This window comes from Berghia stephanieae, chromosome 5 (assembly GCF_034508935.2).
Source record: "Berghia stephanieae isolate SIO BIC M18660-M18661 chromosome 5, UCSD_Bste_1.3, whole genome shotgun sequence".
Classification (NCBI taxonomy): domain Eukaryota; kingdom Metazoa; phylum Mollusca; class Gastropoda; order Nudibranchia; family Aeolidiidae; genus Berghia; species Berghia stephanieae.
The window spans coordinates 73,342,414-73,360,737 of NC_088364.1; the positions used below are offsets into that span (position 1 = coordinate 73,342,414).

The 18,324-nt window shown below is 38.0% G+C and overlaps 1 protein-coding gene across 1 annotated transcript in view; it reads right to left on the reverse strand.

Annotated features, from left to right (window-relative positions):
* Positions 1-18,324, reverse strand: part of LOC144973588 (zinc metalloproteinase nas-6-like) — a 699,617-nt gene that overhangs the window by 32,370 nt on the left and 648,923 nt on the right. The window lies entirely within an intron of this gene.

The window sequence follows — 18,324 nt, forward strand, 5'->3', positions numbered from 1 at the left end:
TAGTCTGGTTAATAGAGTTTAGTGAGTACAACTCACAAACGCGGATGGCAAAAACAATAACAAAGGCCTGAGTGACGTCATCTGCATACTATCTATAGCGTGAAACAGACAATAGCAATTGCTTGCTATCCTTTGGATAGGACGCTCGTCTATCGCAAAGTACTTTCCGTCAGCTCTACAAAACCCAGCTACTTAATCGCAGCTTGGTGGAGATGAGGGTTTGGGGGGGGGGGGGGGGGTGGGGTCAGATAAAAATCTCGAATTTATCTCCTATCGATGTTGGTTCCTTTGCGTACGAAGTGAGTACTTTACCAACTGAGCTATCGTGTTCCCCACAAGTATGTGAGTATAACGTTAAAATTACCAGAGATATGACATTCTGGGTTAATGCACTTTCCCAAACTAGACATTATTTCAACACCAAATATATTGGCCGACAAGAACATCTATCAATTGTTTGAAAGAAAAAAATCTCGTGTTCAATAATTTGGTCTAGAGAGGATCGGTTTGAGTCCCTCTCCGAACGGTACATAATTGAACCCTTGGAAAAGGCTTTTTACTCACATTGTCTCACCGTACTCAGGTATAAAATTAATGAGTACCCTACGTTAAGTGCGTTATTTCTGTCGGAAACATATTGTAATATCGACAAACAGGCATCATGTCTCGTCCGACATGTAAAGTGTCACTGTTGGCTTGGAACCCCCTGTAAAGCAATTTGAGCACGTTTATTGAGCTATATTTTAATGTTTACTTCCAGCTAGTCGTGTTACGCCAGAGTCCGGTGAAAGAAAACGAGCAAAGGCCTTTTCCCAAGGACTCTACTATGCGCCGGTCAGAGAGGTACCCGAATCCTGGACCTTTCGATTCAAAGACGAATGTCATACCACAATACCACAAAGCCACACACACACACACACACACACACTCACAAACACACACACTCACACACATACACTCACACACACACTCACACACTCACACACACACCACTCACACACACACACTCACACACACACACACACTCACAGACACACACTCACACTCACATCACACACACACACACCACACACACTCACACACACACACAACACACCTCACACACACACACACTGACACACACACTCACACACACACACTCATACACTCACACACTCATACACACACACTCACACACTCACACACACACTCACACACACACTCACACACACACACTCACACACACACACACTCACACACACACACTCACACACACACTCACACACACACACACTCACACACACACTCACACACACAACTACACACACACTCACACACACACACACTCACACACACACACACTCACACACACACTCACACACATATACACACTCACACACTCACACACCACTCACACACATACTTACACACACAATCACTCACACACACTCACACCACTCACCACTCACACACACTCACACACACACACACACACTCACACACACACACTCACACAGCACACTCACACACTCACACACTCACACACACACATCACACACACTCACACACTCACACACACTCACACACACACACTCACACACACACTCACACACTCACACACACACACTCACACACACACACTCACACACACTCACACACTCACACATCACACATCACACAATACTACACACACAAAGAGAAAGCACGTGGATAAGCCAACGGACAAATAATGGATCAGTACCTTTTTTTTTTAATTAAGCTTTATATAGAGCATATCCACTAAATGTGCTCAAAGCGCTTTACAAGGGGTCCCTGGTCAACAGCAACGTTTAACATGTAGGACGGAACATGACGCCTGTTAGGCGATATTACAATTTTTCGGACAAATGCTGTTTAACGACCAGGTACTCATTTTACACCTGATTACGGTGAGAGAATGTGAGTAAAGAGCCTTTTCCAAGGACTCAACTATGCGCCGAGCGCGAGGCTCGAACTCATGACCTTCCGATCCGAAAGCGAGTGTCATACCACTAGACCACATAGCCACAAAATGTTGAAAAGCTGTTTATGAAGTAGTGCCATATGCCACAGAAAGAAAAATACAGGGATAAAATCATCCTTTAAATATTAGCCTACCTCAACTGGGGATCGAACCTAAGACCTCCTGCTTAATCAGATAGATGTAGATCATTAAAGGAAGAGTATGATAATCAGTAGGTACTTGATTAAATTTCGTAAATAAACAAACAAACCAAAAACCCCCACAGATATATGCGGCTATGTGGTCTAGTGGTATGACACTCGCTTTCGGATCGGAAGGTCCTGGGTTCGAGCCTCGCTCGGCGCATAGTTGAGTCCTTGGAAGGCTTTTACTCACATTCTCTCACCGTACTCAGGTGTAAAATGAGTACCTGGCCGTTAAACAGCATTGTCTTTGTCCAAAAAAATTGTAATATCGCCTAACAGGCGTCATGTCCCGTCCTGCATGTTAAATGTTGCTGTTGGCCAGGGACCCCTTGTAAAGCGCTGTGAGCACGTTTAGTGGATATTGCGCTATATAAAAAAAGCTCAATATATGTTCTTTAAAAAAATGCAAAATCACTTGTGACACTCTGAAAAGATGCCCACTGAATAGTGACAGATAAAAATATGGGACAGCGTGGCTCATCGGTTCGGTTTTTGCTTCGTACCCAAAAGGTACCGAGTTCGATCACCCGCCGAACTGTGTGGCCTTGAGCAAGTCGCATCACCCTGGGTTATTCCAGTCTTCCTTGGAATAGACCCTAAAAAGACAAATTTCCCCATGGAAATGGATAAAGGAAATTATTATTGTTATTATTATTATCATTATTATTATTATTATTATTATTATTATTATTATTATTATAAAGCAGAAAGCAAAAGGAAAAAAAAATCCCCCCCCCCCCAAAAAAAAAAAAAAGTAAAAAAGAATAATTAAAAATTCGGACTCCCTCGACTGGAAATCGAATCTCAGACATTTGAGACGTGCTACCAACACAACACCATGACCACCATGTTTTCCCTTTAGTGGAACAATGTAATGCTTATAGTTTGCCTAATGGTATACGTTTCGGTTGTGAATTTCTCTATCTGCTGCATCATAATAAACAAGCATTGAACATTAAAATTTTGGACTTTGTCTTTCGAAATTAGGTAGTTTATCTAATAAAAAAATAAAATAAAATTCCCTTTATTCATCCCCAAGGGAAAATTTGTCTTTAGGGTCTATTCTAAGGGAAGACTGCAATAACCCAGGCGTCAGCCGCAGTGCAGCGCCGCAAAGTGAGCTAGGGCTAGGTGGCTTGCTCAAGGCCACACAACGCAGCGGCGGGTGATCGAACTCGGTACCTTTTGGGTACGAAGCAAAGACCGTACCGCTGAGCCACGCTGCCCCTTGTTTTATTGTTGGATCGTCAATACAAGCCACAATGATATCAAAAAACCTCCATAAATATGGGTCTTTATGATTATGATCTACTTATTCTGGTGCTAGGGTAATCCTAACATATTCTCGATGCATATACCTTAAAGTATTCATCATAAGGAGTATAAAGGGAATTTTATTTCCATACTAAAATATTTTTTATAACCGATAATCAAACTATAAATCTTCTTGAGAAACATAAGAGAACGGAATTTAATAATAATAATAATAATAATAATAATAATAATAATAATAATAATAATAATAATAATAATAATAATAATAATAATAATAATAAAATAGTAATAATAGTAATAATAATAATAATAATAATAATAATAATAATAATAATAATAATAATAATAATAATAATAAAAAAATGCCATTTGTATAGCGCCATATTCTGATATCAACAAGCTACAGATACTTTACATTCATAAAATAACTCCCCCCCCCCCCCCCATAAATAAAAATCTAGAAAAAAAAATAAACCCAGCAAATTCAATGACGTATACATATCTAGATCTAACACATTTTGCACACACACGAGGTGAAACTTTATTTACAAAAAAGAAATGAGACAAACAGGTGAGTTTTCAGTGACGATTTGAAAAGAAATTGAGCTTTTAAAAAATTGAGCTTTTATATAGCGCAATATCCACTAAATGTGCTCAAGTGCTTTACAAGGGGTCCCTGGCCAACAGCAACATTTAACATTTAGGGCGGGACATGACGCCTGTTAGGCGATGTTACATTTTTTTTCGGACAGAGACAACGCTGTTAACGGTGAGAGAATATGAGTAAAGAGCCTTCTCCAAGGACTCAACTGTGCGCCGAGCGAGGGTCGAACCCAGGACCTTCCGATCCGAAAGCGAGTGTCATACCACTAGACCACATAGCCGCCCAAAGCTAATAACAAGTTAGCACTTCATATATTCTGAGGGAGAACACTTCAAATATGGGGTGCCTAAAATTCTAGCGAGTTTTCCCTAATTTTGAGTGATGTATTCGGTTTAGGGTTTTCTATAACTATAGCCGATTTTTAATGATTCCTTTAAATCAAAATTTTTTGAAAGAGCTCGAACACGTTCAGTGGTTATTGCGCTATATAAAATCTCATTTTGTTTTCTTTTTTCTTTAATTATAAAAAGAATTTTAAAACGTCTTACATTAAATAATCTAATTGAAACTTACCAGTAAGCGAACAAAACACAATATAGCACAGAAACAGCCGATATATTGAATTCTTTTGACAAAAAATATGTCTGCTTGTTAACTCCTTTAGATCTCTCTTCTGCTTTCGACACAACAAACCATGACATTTGACTTCATCGTTTTGACATTACTTTTTGAAATCAGAGGCACTGCACTAGAGTGGTTTCAATTGTACCTTAGATTTAAAACAATATTTGTTGAAATAATTAGTAAATTTTCAGATGAATTTTATCTAATGCGTGAGGCACTCCTAAGGTTTTATTATTTTTTACAATGTATCCGCGGCGTCTTTCTAAACGCTTTAAAAATCATGGTATGAACTACAGCTTTTATGCTGAAGATACACAAATGGATAAAAGCGATACTCCTGATATTTTCTTTTACAAAAATCAGTTGAAAATTGTGTTGTTGGAGTAAAAAGCTGGATGCTTGTAAATAAACTTAAAATTAATAATGGAAAAAAAACTGAGTAATGTTATGTTGGGCAAAGAGAAAAGGTATTTTCCAGGTAATGAAATGAGATAGCAATGGCAATTCTACTTGTATTTTTACTTCTAACCCTATTTCTATTCTTATTTACTGTATTGTTTATAAAATTATGTATCAAAATTAGGGTTTCCATGAAGTATTTCCCTGTCTAATAACATCTTTAATAGAAGACCATTCCAGCCAATATACTTTAAACTTGAACTAAGAATACAGACACTTTACATTTTGTTTACCATTATTTACTCAATGCGTCTCAATGTGGTTGCCATGGCTACCTACAAGCAAATTCAACCTATTTTCTAATTTATTCCGTGCCTCTATGGCATGACGGATTCAATGACAGCTCTTATTTGCATGGTGAGCATTCCAACATCTGATGTGGAAGCAGAATACAATATCTCTTATTTCGCTTCTATAGAAGAGTCACACGCAGCGTCACGTTACTGTAGAACGAGCTTAAGTCTCAATGGGAAATTAGCTTAAGGCGATCATGAGTTGTTATGATTTTTCAAACCTGTTGTTAGGCTTATCTTGTGTTGACAACGCCTCTCAGTCGCCCTCCGAATACAGCTCACCAGTTTTATAAACCCATGACAGGCGCAAATCGTCACTTGCTATTCTTCGCACAATGCATGGTTTTATTGTGTGAGAAACGTTCGGGGCCGGAAAATAGCAAAGCATAATGCAGGTTACTGTAATGTGTAAGTCCGTAAACGGGTGACCAAAATCATTGCATAGAGAAGGCAAATTTATACAATGTCAGTACGATCTAAAAGAGATCAATAAAATCATAGTACAGAGAAGGCAGATCTGTTACTATGTATTTGTCCCAAATAAAGCATAACACAGAGAAGGCCGAAACTGTGTTACACTGGACGGTTTGGTTACAAATCAAATATAACAAAGAGAAGAACAAAACTGTGTTATAAAAATATTAAATATTGGCCGGTTCGGTGATAAATTAAAAAGCGACGTATGTCGGAATATCACATGTCCATAAAAGAGTGTGAAAATATAAGGTGTCCGTTTAAAAACTTGATCCGTCAAATATATATCCAGATATAAAAGGATAGTGCAAAGTCTTGAACGTAAAATATACTTGAGAAGCACGGTTGTTCTCAATATGTGTGGGCCGTGTTCGGTACAGAGTGAAGAACACACCACACTACACATCTTCTTCACGAAATGTCAGATCAACGCTGCTACAAGAAAACAGAAGAACAAACTTGAGACAACAAGACAAGATTTGTTTGTGTGTATTGTATTGTCTTTACGTGTAACTAAATTGGTACGCTTCTATTATCAAAACCGTATCATTTTATTTTTTGACATTTTCTTATTTTTAAATAAAGTTATATGATTTAATTCAATCAGCAGACTTGTTTAATAATTTAAAGCTATACTTTTGTGGGTGCCTTTTGTAATATCATTGCAGTAGTCCGGTTGTGGTTGGAAATGTCTTTATAATATATCAAAACAGTGACACGCAGAAATGTCCGATGACTCGTGCGGCAAGGCAATGGAGTCATCTCTCTCAGACCATCTGTCTGGCAGGATACTGAATAGTGCCTAAGTACTATTCAGTATCTGATACTGAATAACCACTTCGTTTAGGAAATCTGCAAATGAAAATGACCCGTCTCCTCAATAAGGAGGAGAACCGTCTTACTGAAATATTATCCATCGCTGATAGGGTGTTTCTTTTTTACGAAACCCGCCGAAACCCAACAAAACCCGACAATATCCGACAAAGTTATGGGAAGTAGACAGCAGTGGGGAGTAAACCTGAGATTCAGGAAAGTGCACATCAGTGGGGGAGTAAACCTGAGACCATGGTTTCCGGTGGGTCTCGTAAAAAAAAGAAACACCGTCGCTAATATTCACTAAGTTTGGAAGCAGCATAAAATTCTAGTATACCTAAATAGACGTTAACAGTAATCGTTTTCTCGGTAATTCTTTAGTCCATCTGTTCTCAGATCGAAGTTGACGTCACTTCGGCCTTTGTTATTGTTTTTTTTTTTTACCATCAGCACTTATGAATAATTCTCACTACACTGTATGAACCAGACTATAAACTATAAACGTTCAAGGTTACACATAGTATTGTGTGTTGGTCCGTTATACTTCCGGATGGCAACATTGTGAGTTTCCTGGCCAAGCGTGTTCTATCTCTTGGTCTTTACACCGGATCTGTATTCCTTTGTCGGTGTCTCGTCTCGCCCAATATTGCTCAGTATGCGGCGCTGCACGTTGCCGTTCACTTTTAGCCTGACACTTGAGCCCACTATGACTTATAATTTGACGTCATTTTTTAGGTTTGTGGACCGCCCAGTGAGTTGTCTATAGATAGTATGCAGATGACGTCACTCAGGCCTTTGTTATTCTTTTTGCCATCCGCGTTTGTGAGTTGTTCTCACTAAACTGTATTAACCAGACTATAAAAGTTCATGGTGACACAGAGTTTGTGTGTTGGTCCGTTATACTTCCGGATGGCAATGTTGTGAGCTTCTTAGCCAAGTGCATACAATCTATACTATGATCATGAACCATTCATAATCTGTAGTCCCTGATTCCGCGGGATGATCGCTTTTCTTACTTATTTCATACAAGGTGATTTCATTCCACGCAGCTTTTATTTTTAATTTCAAGCTCCTTTTTCGCTGTGATTGGAACAGTTCGACTTATTAAGGCCTACCCACTTAACAAATCTCGCATAATTCTATCTATAGCAGTGGTCAAGGAAACAAGTGATTCCATCGGTTGAACTATTGAATACAACTCACGATTGGTTTTCTTTTGTGGCCAGAGAATTGTCTTTTGACTAAGTTTTTGGTCAGAGTCAAGCTATAGATAGTTCGAAGATGACGTCAATCAGGTCTTTGTTATTGTTTTTTGCCATCCGCGTTTATGAGTAATGCTCACTGAACTGTATTAACCTGACTATAAACGTTCACGGATACACACAGTTTTGTGTGTAGGTCCCTTATACTTCCGGATGGCAATGTTATGAGCTTCTTAGCCAAGCGCATACTATCTATAAATTAAGGAAGTGGTTATTCAGTATCTGATACTGAATAGTGCTTTGCCACTATTCAGTATCCACAAGGAACTCTTTTTTATAGAGAGAGTGAAAAGTGCGACAATCTCGGTTGAACTGCTGACCTACTTCCAGATTGAACACTTGCAGTAACTGACAGCCCGATTCAAAGTTGTAAAAATATTTTGATCGTAACTTTTTAATTTCTGCTATGGGGCAATTAACATAGTTCAAAATATCAAAGTGAGAGTGGCATTCACATACATTTTTAAATATCTAAATAGACATGATTAAATGTCACTAAATATTCAGTGACACCATGGCTTGGTGGATATAAGCTGTTTGACTCTGAGCTTAAGGTTCGAGAGTTCAAATCCCGGCAGGGACAACTTTTTTTTTCTCCCCAATATTTTAAAAATTCCTTCTGTCTATTGTTTTTTTTTTAACTTTTGTTTTAATAATTTTATTTGCTTGTAATATGCTTTAATGTTGACATTATACTATTGTTCTATTATTATTATTATTATTATTATTATTATTATTATTATTATTATTATTATTATTATTATTATTATTATTATTATTTTATTTTATTATTATTATTATTATTATTATTATTATTATTATTATATTATTATTATTATTATTATTATTATTATTATTATTATTATTATTATTATTATATTATTATTATTATTTTATTATTATTATTATTATTATTATTATTATTATTATTATTATTGTTGTTGTTGTTGTAATCGTCATCATAATCATTATTATGATTATTATTATTTTTAATCAAGTAGTTCGAGTAATTTAATCAGTTATCGATTTATTACGAATATCTTTTATGTGTTATATGTAATCTCGTTGTTGTTTTTCATTGATGTGCTCTACTATTGTTTATTATTTTTTAAAATCTTGCTTTTTTTTTGTTTGTCTCATTTGTTGTTGTTGTTGTTGTTGTTGTTTTGTTGTTGTTGTTTGTTTGTTTGTTTGTTTGGTCATCTAAGACAAACCCGATTCATTATAAATATGTGGCCAGACTTTCTGCCATTATTAATTGAGTGATGTACTTCCGTGAATTAATTGCCGTAATATATTAAAATTTACGTGATAATAATAATACATAATAATAATAATAATAATAATAATAATAATAATAATAATAATAATAATAATAATAATAATAATATAAATAATGATAATAATAATAATAATAATGATAAATGATGATGATGATGAATAATAATAATAATAATAATAATAATAATAATATAATAATAATAATAATAAATAATAATAATAATAATAATAATAATAATAATAATAATAATAATAATAATAATATAATAATAATAATAATAATAATAGATATACTGAATATTAGACTACAATTGACATCTATTTACTGAATACAGGTGGTATTTTTAGGGGTGTTTCTTTTTTTACGAAACCTGCCAAAACACGCCGAACCCCGACAAAGTTATGGGAAGTAGGTAGCAGTGGGGAGTGAACCTGGGACTCAGGGAAGTGTACACCATTGGGAAGTGAACATGGGACTGGGTTTCGTAAAAAAAAGCAATTACTTTTTTATGAAACCCGACAATATCCCACAAAGTTATGGAAAGAAAGTAGGCAACAGTGGGGGAGTGAACCCGAGACTCAGGGAAGTGTAGACTATTGGGGAGTAAACCTAAGTCTATGGTTTTTCGGTGGGTTTTGTAAAAAAGTAATTGCTTCATTCTCGTCTGGTACCCAACTCCCATAGTCCGGCTTCATTTCCCACTAGTATCTATCTTCCATAGTCCCAGGTTCATTTCCACTGATATCCTCTTCTAACAGTCCCAGGTTCACTCCCAACCGGTGTGCACTTCCCTGAATCCCGGTTCATTGCCCAATGGTGCCCCCTTCCCATAACTTTTGACAATTTCAGTAGGTTTCGAAATAAAAGTACATTCTGAGCTCACTGTCCACTGGTATCAGCCTCTCGCAGTCCCAGGTTCAATCCTCATCGGTGTCCAAATCCCAGATTCAATCCCCACTGCTGCCTACTTCCCATAACTTTGTCGGGTTGTGGCGGGTTTCGTAAAAAGTAATTCCCCCTCCCCCTTGGTATTGCTTTTTTACAAAATCCAGAGTCCCAGGTTCATCCCCACAAGTGTACTTCCCTGAATCTCAAGATCACCCCCACTGTTGCCTACTTCAATAACTTTGTCGGATATTGCCAGGTTTCGTTGGATTTCGTAAAAAAGTAATTGCTTTTATATGAAACTCGCTGAAAACCACCAAAAACCATAGTCTCAGGTTCACTCCCCACTGGTGTACACTTCCATGAATCTCAGGTTCACTCCCCACTGTTGCCTACTTCCCATAACTTTGTCGGATATTGCCTGGTTTCGTAAAAAAGTAATTGCTTTTATGTGAAACTCCCTGAAACCCGCCGAAAACCAAAGTCTCAGGTTTACTCCCCACTGGTGTACACTTCCCTGAGTCTCAGGTTCACTCCCCACTGTTGCCTACTTTCCATAACTTTGCCCCATTTTGTTGGGATTTGGTGCATTTTGTAAACAAAAAGTAATTGCTTTTTTTTCAAAACCCGCCGAAACCCAGTCCCAGGTTCACTCCCCACTAGTGTATACTTCCCGAATCTCAGGTTTACTCCCCAGCACTGTTGCCTACTACCCATAACTTTCTCGGATATTGCCAGGTTTTCGTCGGTTTTCGTAAAAAAGCAATTGCTTTTATATGAAACTAGCTGAAGCCCGCCGAAAACCATAGTCTCAGGTTCACTCCCCCCTGGTGTACACTTCATTGAGTCCCAGGTTCACTCCCCACGCTTTGCCTACTTTCCACAACTTTGCCGCATATTGTCGGGTTTCGTAAAAATGTAATCCCCCCCCCCCCATATTGTTATTGCTTTTTTACAAAACCCAGAGTCCCAGGTTCACTCCCCACTGGTGTACACTTCTCTGAGTCCCATATTCACTCCCACAGCTGCCCTCTTCCCATAACTTTGTCAGGTTTCGGAAAAAAAAACACCGTATTATAGTGCAAAACCACTATTCAGTGTCAGATACTGAATAGTGCAAAACCGCTATTCAGTATCTGATACTGAATAGTGCAAAACCACTATTCAGTATCAGATACTGAATAGTGCAAAACCACTATTCAGTATCAAATAATGAATAGTGCTAGCCATAAATTAACGGTGGCTACGCGCTGCATCACATTGCCGGTTAGTAGTGCCGCGCTGAAGACCGGTCTGGACCGCGGTCCGACGGTCTTTTAGCTGTGAACCGAAGACCGGTCCCAGAGGGGAAGACCGGCGCCGGTCCTCACTTCTTATCACCTTTCAACTAGTGCGGGGCGGTCCTTGCAAGGACCACGGTCCTACGGTCTCGCGCCATAGCCTACTACTTCCCCAGCGATTCGTTGCTTCGGTTGCCTATCTTCCACCAATCACCACCCATCCCACTTAATTAATCGCACCACCCCCCCCTTTACCATACACTAAACGACACAGACGACCATACAGGCAGACGACCACCAACCTCCACTCCGCAAACCGCCCTTTTGTGTGTGAGATGGGGGGAACAGGAGGCGCACGCCTTGGACGATTCCATTATACGGGGTAAATTTCAAAATTTACTACACCATAATGATCGCAATGACAATGATCTATGGTGAAGGCATGACCCCTCTTCTCTAATGGGTTATTGTTTGAAATGTATGTGACTACAAAAGATGTGTGTGTTTGTGTGTGTGTGTGTGTGTGTGTGTGTAGCAAGTAGCAAATCCGATTTTTTGTTTTCTTTTGTCCATCTCTTGTCACCACTCCTTTCTATCGCAGTGTTGTCATTTAAAATAATACAATAATATTAAAATTTCGTTTGGTGTTATTACTAATCAAATAATATGAGTTTCATTAGTTTCTTCCTTCCAAAAAACCCAGTTATAACGTCTGAATTTTTAAAAAGTCCAATAGAATATTTGGGGACCCCGATAGCTCAGTTGATAGAGCACTCTCTTTATACGCAAAGGGCCAGAGATCGATCCCGGGTGCAGTCGATTTTTTTTCTGAATCCCTGTCTACTCAGCAATGAATGGGTAGCTGAGTTTGTTAGATCTGGCGAAAAGTCACCATCGACCCCTCTTATCACCTCATCCACCCCTCTTATTATAACTTCACGTCTCTCTCTCTTACTCTTCAATGCTCGCTGCCCTCTAATGTGTGTGTGTGTGGGGGGGGGGAGGGTGGGGGGTAGGAGTTGCGTGTGTGTATCAACGCCAAGAACAACTCGATCAACGCCTTGGGCGATGCCATTATCTCCGTTAATGGGGATAAATTTCAAATTTTATTAAATTATCGAAGTAACAATGAAGTACGGTGAGCAAATAAAGAAGGCATCACCCCTCTTCTCTAATTAGGTTACAATTTGAAATGAGTGTGACTACTCCGTGTGTTTTACTCCTGTAGGCCACGGTTTTCATCGTGTAGCGGTCTTTAACGGTTCAAAGGTCAAACCGGTTCGAATTTCCAACAGTCTCTCAGGAATGTTCAATGTCGAAAAGGACCGGTCCTAGGACCGGTCCTTGCGGTCTTCATTTCCCAAGGACCGTAGGACCGTGGTCCTTAAGCTTGCCAAGGACCGCCCCGCACAACCGGTTAGGCCTGACTGAGTTATCTTGGAATTTGTTCTAAGTAGATCTTGTGACTTGTGAAGTCTTTTTTATTATGACTAAGGCTAGATCGTGACTCTACCGTGTGATAATAATATAATATAAGCTTTATCCAATACCCTTTTGTTTTGGGGAAAATCCGATTTTACTGTAGAAAGAACGAAATTGGCGTCACTCAGTTCTTTGTGCGGCTATGTGGTCTAGTGGTATGACACTCGCTTTCGGATCGGAAGGTCCTGGGTTCGATCTCGCTCGGCGTATAGTTTAGTCCTTGGAAAAGACTCTTTACTCACATTTTTTCACCTTACTCAGGTGTAAAATGAGTACCTGGCCGTCGACAGCGTTGTCTCTGTCGGAAAAAATGTAAAATGGCCTAACAGGCGTTATGCCTCGTTCAAATTGTTACGTGTTGCTGTTGGTCAGGGACCCTTTGTAAAGCTCATTGAGCACGTTTAGTGGATATTGCGCTATATAAAAGTTCGTTTATTATTTTATCTCGGAATATTTTCTGGAAGACCTTGTGAAGTACTTTTTTTTTTTAGATGAATAAAGCTAGAGAGGTGAGCCGGTGTTACCAATACTTAGCTTCTATACCAGGACAAATCATTCGTTTGGACAGAAAAATAAATAAAAACTTACCGCTTACCGTCAAAAGCAGTTTAGATTTGAAGATACATTTGTTTTCTATCAAAAAACATTCGGTACTAGACAATCCTTGATGAATTTCAAAAGTTGTGTTTGAAATTATATCCTACATTTTTTCATGATTCATTCCTCGCGAAATCGTGGACGCTTACGTCTGTTTCAATGAGTGCCGTCGCAAACAAAACAAAGGTTTTTTAAAAAGTTTATTGAGAAAAAGATACGGAAAAAAGTGTCCCTAGATAGGTATGCAATTTGGTGCATAAGTGCAGTAAAAATTGGTGCGCAAAATTAGTTCGTAGAGGATGCGAGATTGTGTGGTGTGTGTGTGTGTGTGTGTGTGTGTGTGTGTGTGTGTGTGAGTATGTGTGTGTATGTGTGTGTGAGTATGTGTGTGTGTGTGTCTCTTTCTTTCTTTTTTTTTTGGGAGTGCTTACGTACACGGTAACGGGGCATCTAGCCTCAGGATCTATGTACACGTAAACCGGTTTACCGTTGCAACATTCAGGGTTGCCAGATTATTTTTCAACAAAATGCCAGGGGAAGACTCAAAAAATGCCAAAACACTCAAAAAAATGCCAAAGTCTGTTGACTCCCACCCCCACTAAGAAAACTACTCACTTTTGATAGACAATTTACTACCAATCCTGGTGGCTTGCGTGTTTTCTTTTCTTTCTTTTTTTTTTCTTTTTTTTTTTGAATTATACTAAATTTCCTGTTGGGGTAATTTTTTACCTACTGACTACTAAGTGGAGTGCTAAACCACTACACCACGGTTGGATTTTAAGAGTGAAAAAGAAATACATTAACATGAAAGGTAAATACGTAAACAGTTAAATAATTATTGACAATTAAGAAAACTTACTGTTTCGTGTTTCTTATGAAACTTAATTAAGAAAAGGTGTCATTTGAAGTATAATATACAAGAAAAGAAAATGCCAAATGAAAATGCCAAATGCCAAATGATTTTTCTAATGCCAAACGGTTTTCAAAAATGCCAGATTTTTGGAATCTGGCATTTAAAATGCCAAACTGGCAACCCTTGCAACATTCTGATGGTCCTCGCTGTCGTGACCGCGCGCGCTCGTGTGTGTGTGTGTGTGTGTGTGTGTGTGTTTGTGTGAGTTTTTTGTTTTTTTGATTCAAAACAATTTTAACCATTAATGGCGAGATTCCATCTTACACTCCCCAAACTCCAGATCTCAGTCTTAATGTTATCATTAAAAGACAAGCTTTGCGATTTATAGTTTAATTGAAGCCCGAGTCGAAATATTCTCTTACTACTGTTCTCTTGGTGGAAACGATTTATTCTGCATAAGCAATCTGGATAAGAAAAATCAGTGTCACTGTAAAAGGTTAAAATTTCACGAAGTACGCACCGTGAACACCGCTGTAACAATCCTTTGATCTACGTCATCAGGCAACCCATTGTTTCTTTCATCTTTTCCCATTCCCCCTTACTATCCCCCCATCCCCCGCCCACCTCTCTCTCTCTCTCTCTCTCTCTCTCTCTCTCTCTCTCTCTCTCTTGTCATAGTGTTATCCCTTCCCCTTCCCATCTCAATGTAAAATGAAAACGTTCTGCTGTTTGCAGATACATGTATGATTGTTTTGTTTTCTCTCTCTCACTAGGCTAGGATTAAAAACCAAGACATCAGGTAATGGGTGTCTAATGCCAAAGTATAGATTCTCTCTTTGGCCAATTTAGTCACGCATGTGGCAGCCCAGCTATTTATTATGTTCTGCCTATAACACACAATAAGTGGGATTTTGGGGGTGGGTACGAAAGAAATCAAGGTCATAAGTAACCGTGCACAAGAGCTTTATAGGGAATTGGTTTCTGGGGGTCTTGCAAATACCAAATATTTTATGGAAAGCTCTTTCGAACTCCAAGACGTCTGGTTTGTTTTGCTATCTTGGAACAAACGAAACAGAGATGTCTTGATGTGTGACCTAGTTGTCTGATTTTGTGACCTCAATGTAAGGTTTTGTGACCTAGATGTATCCATTTGTGTGTGCAAGCCATGCGGGTAAGTACAGCGATAGCTTGCCAGTTGAGGAAAAAAAAGGAAGAAGCAGCGTATCCGCATTCGAAAAACAAAACAAAAAAAAAATCTGAAAAAACAAAACAACTTAACCTTTTAAAGGCGAATATCAATCTTACTTGGACCAAAAATAAAATCTTACCGTTTTCATCAAAAGACAAAAAAAAAACAAAAACAAATTACAATTTTAAAATTTGGGCTGATATCCACCCAGCGTGCTCAAAGCGCTTTTTATCAATATTCTTACTGCTCTTATGGTGGAAACGTTTTTTATTCTGCGTTAAAAAATAATATAAATGAAGACTATTATTTGAAAACAAAAAAAATCAGTGTCATTGGCAAAGGGTTAATTGCAGTACTCCTGCATCCTGTGAGACTCCTACGGCACTTGCTAATCATAAAAAAGGAAATAGCAATCAATAATACTAAGTTGAAAAAAAAAGAAGAAAAAAAGGAGGGTGGGGGTGGGGGGGGGGGGAGAGCAAACCCAGTAGCAATTCAACCTTTAGCGGCGAAATTCAATCTTTGACCTAACACCAAATCTTTCATCAAAAGACAAGTAACGGCAAAACGATTATAGACAATTGAAGTCCGAGTCTGACTGCTCTCTTGGTGGAAACGCTGTATTCTACGTTAACAATAATAAAGATAAAAGCAAACTATTATCTGAAAGCAAAAAATTAGCTTCGCTGTTAAGGGGTTAAGAACACCTGCCAGCATCCTTATGCTCTACGTCACCAAGGTCACCAAGCGACACGTCTCCCTTTCGTCTTCATGCACCCCCACCCCACCCCACCCCCACCCTCCACTCTCACGGTGGTGGTGGCGGCGGATAAAAAAAAGACCTTTTTTTCTTTCATTCAATCAACTTGACTGCTGTTGGACCCTAGTCCTCTCTACAAGTACAAGAAATAATACTCATTTTTTTTCTGCTCCAACGAAAATATCTACCCCCCACCGGTCTAATTATTTGTAGCAGACGACAAAATTCTCAAAACGGTCACGTGACACTGTAAAACAACACAGGAAGTCCATGAAAGCTTATTTACGGCATTTCCTTTGAACCGTGTAAACAACAAAATTTCGTTTTCATTCGACTCAACGGGTCAGATTGGCCGGTATTTTTTAACGAACTAAAGTTCTGAAAAATCAAAATGTTTCTCAGAAAGTTGAAAGATGCTAGTTTTTGAAAGAGAGGTAGGTTTTTTTTTTTTTTAAATCTTTATATTTTACGTGAATGCATGCTCAAGGCGAGTTGGACGTTCAGCGGAGGTTGGTAGGCCAAAGGCCCACCTCTCTAATATAATACAAGAGCGGCTTTTAATTTTGATCAGGTTTTAGGTTCAAACATTATTTTTTGGTTTATTCTCATCCTCATTAGGCAAAAAAAAAAAAAAAAAACGAAACAAAATACATTGAAAAGTTGTGTTTTTATTTAGAATATTAAAAAGTAGAATATCAATAGTTTTTTGTTTTGTTTATTTAATTACCAAATGTTTAAAAACTAATATAAAAACACCAAAAAAAAATTTGGCCCTCGGCCATCGTCAGGAGTTATACAATCACATATTAAAAATATATATGTATATGATATAATATTGGTATATAGAATTATATAAAATATTGTGTATAATGTGTATAAATAATAGAATGATCTAAAGATACGGAGAGAGAGAAAAGAACGCCTTTACAGTAATAGGTACAGAAAACCCAAATTTAGATTATATAATTGTTGTCTTTAAGTTGCATTCAATAGGTAGAACTTTTTTCCCTGATTAAAATGGTATAAAAATTATTAAAATTGGTTAAAAATTAAAAAAGATAAGTTATTTCGACATTTGTAGAAAATCGCCAAAATTTGGTCTTCTTTGAAAGCAACCTTTTGTCCGTTTTCAGAATGCCGTATTTTCATAAATATTCAAGTCAACCTCTGTAACTTTCTAACAATACACATCTTTTTATAAACAATATATGTATTTTTTTTTCCTGAGCTCAACTCTAAGTTAAATAGAGATAATTTGCTCCCAAAGTAGCTGACAAAGCCAAAATTGTCAATTTCAACGCGAAGTTATGAAATATCAGCCATTGTGCCCCTTGCCTGAGCCGGCGTATGAGTGAAGTGAATACGGCAAATGTTGTAGTTGTAGTTTCGTTTTCAGTTGGCTGGTGAACGCAAAGCTATAAATCTTGCTTTCGTATACATCATTTTAAAGATGAGATGTTAAACTTTCTTTTGATACTAGAATACTATTAGTAATGTTACTTTCCAATGTGATGTTACTTATCATAGAGCGAATGTTGCAAGACAATTTTTGATCGACAATAGCACTGTTATCATGAAGCCAAGGAATGAAGTGAGTAGGAAAGTGCCAGAAGACAACAGAGAATAAAAACTTCGCGGAGGCGATGGGGGCTCGAACCCACGACCTTACTGGTACGACAACTCCGCCTGGCCGGGAGGTCGTGACTCTACCGTATGTGCTATTCGCGACGGTCGTAGCATTTCCTCTATGATAATATAAGCTTAATTCAATCCCTTTTGTTTGGGGGGGGGGGTTACTATAAGAAGAACGAAATTGACGTCACTCAGCTCTTTGTTATTGGTATTAGACATCCAATGTAAGGCTTAGTTCTCACTGAATGGTATCAATCAGACTATAGATAGTATGCGCTTGGCTAAGAAGTTCACAACATTGCCATACGGAAGTAAAACTGGCCAACACACAAAACTGTGTGTAACCTTGAAGGTTTATAGTTTGGTTAATACAGTTTAGTGAGAAGTACTCATA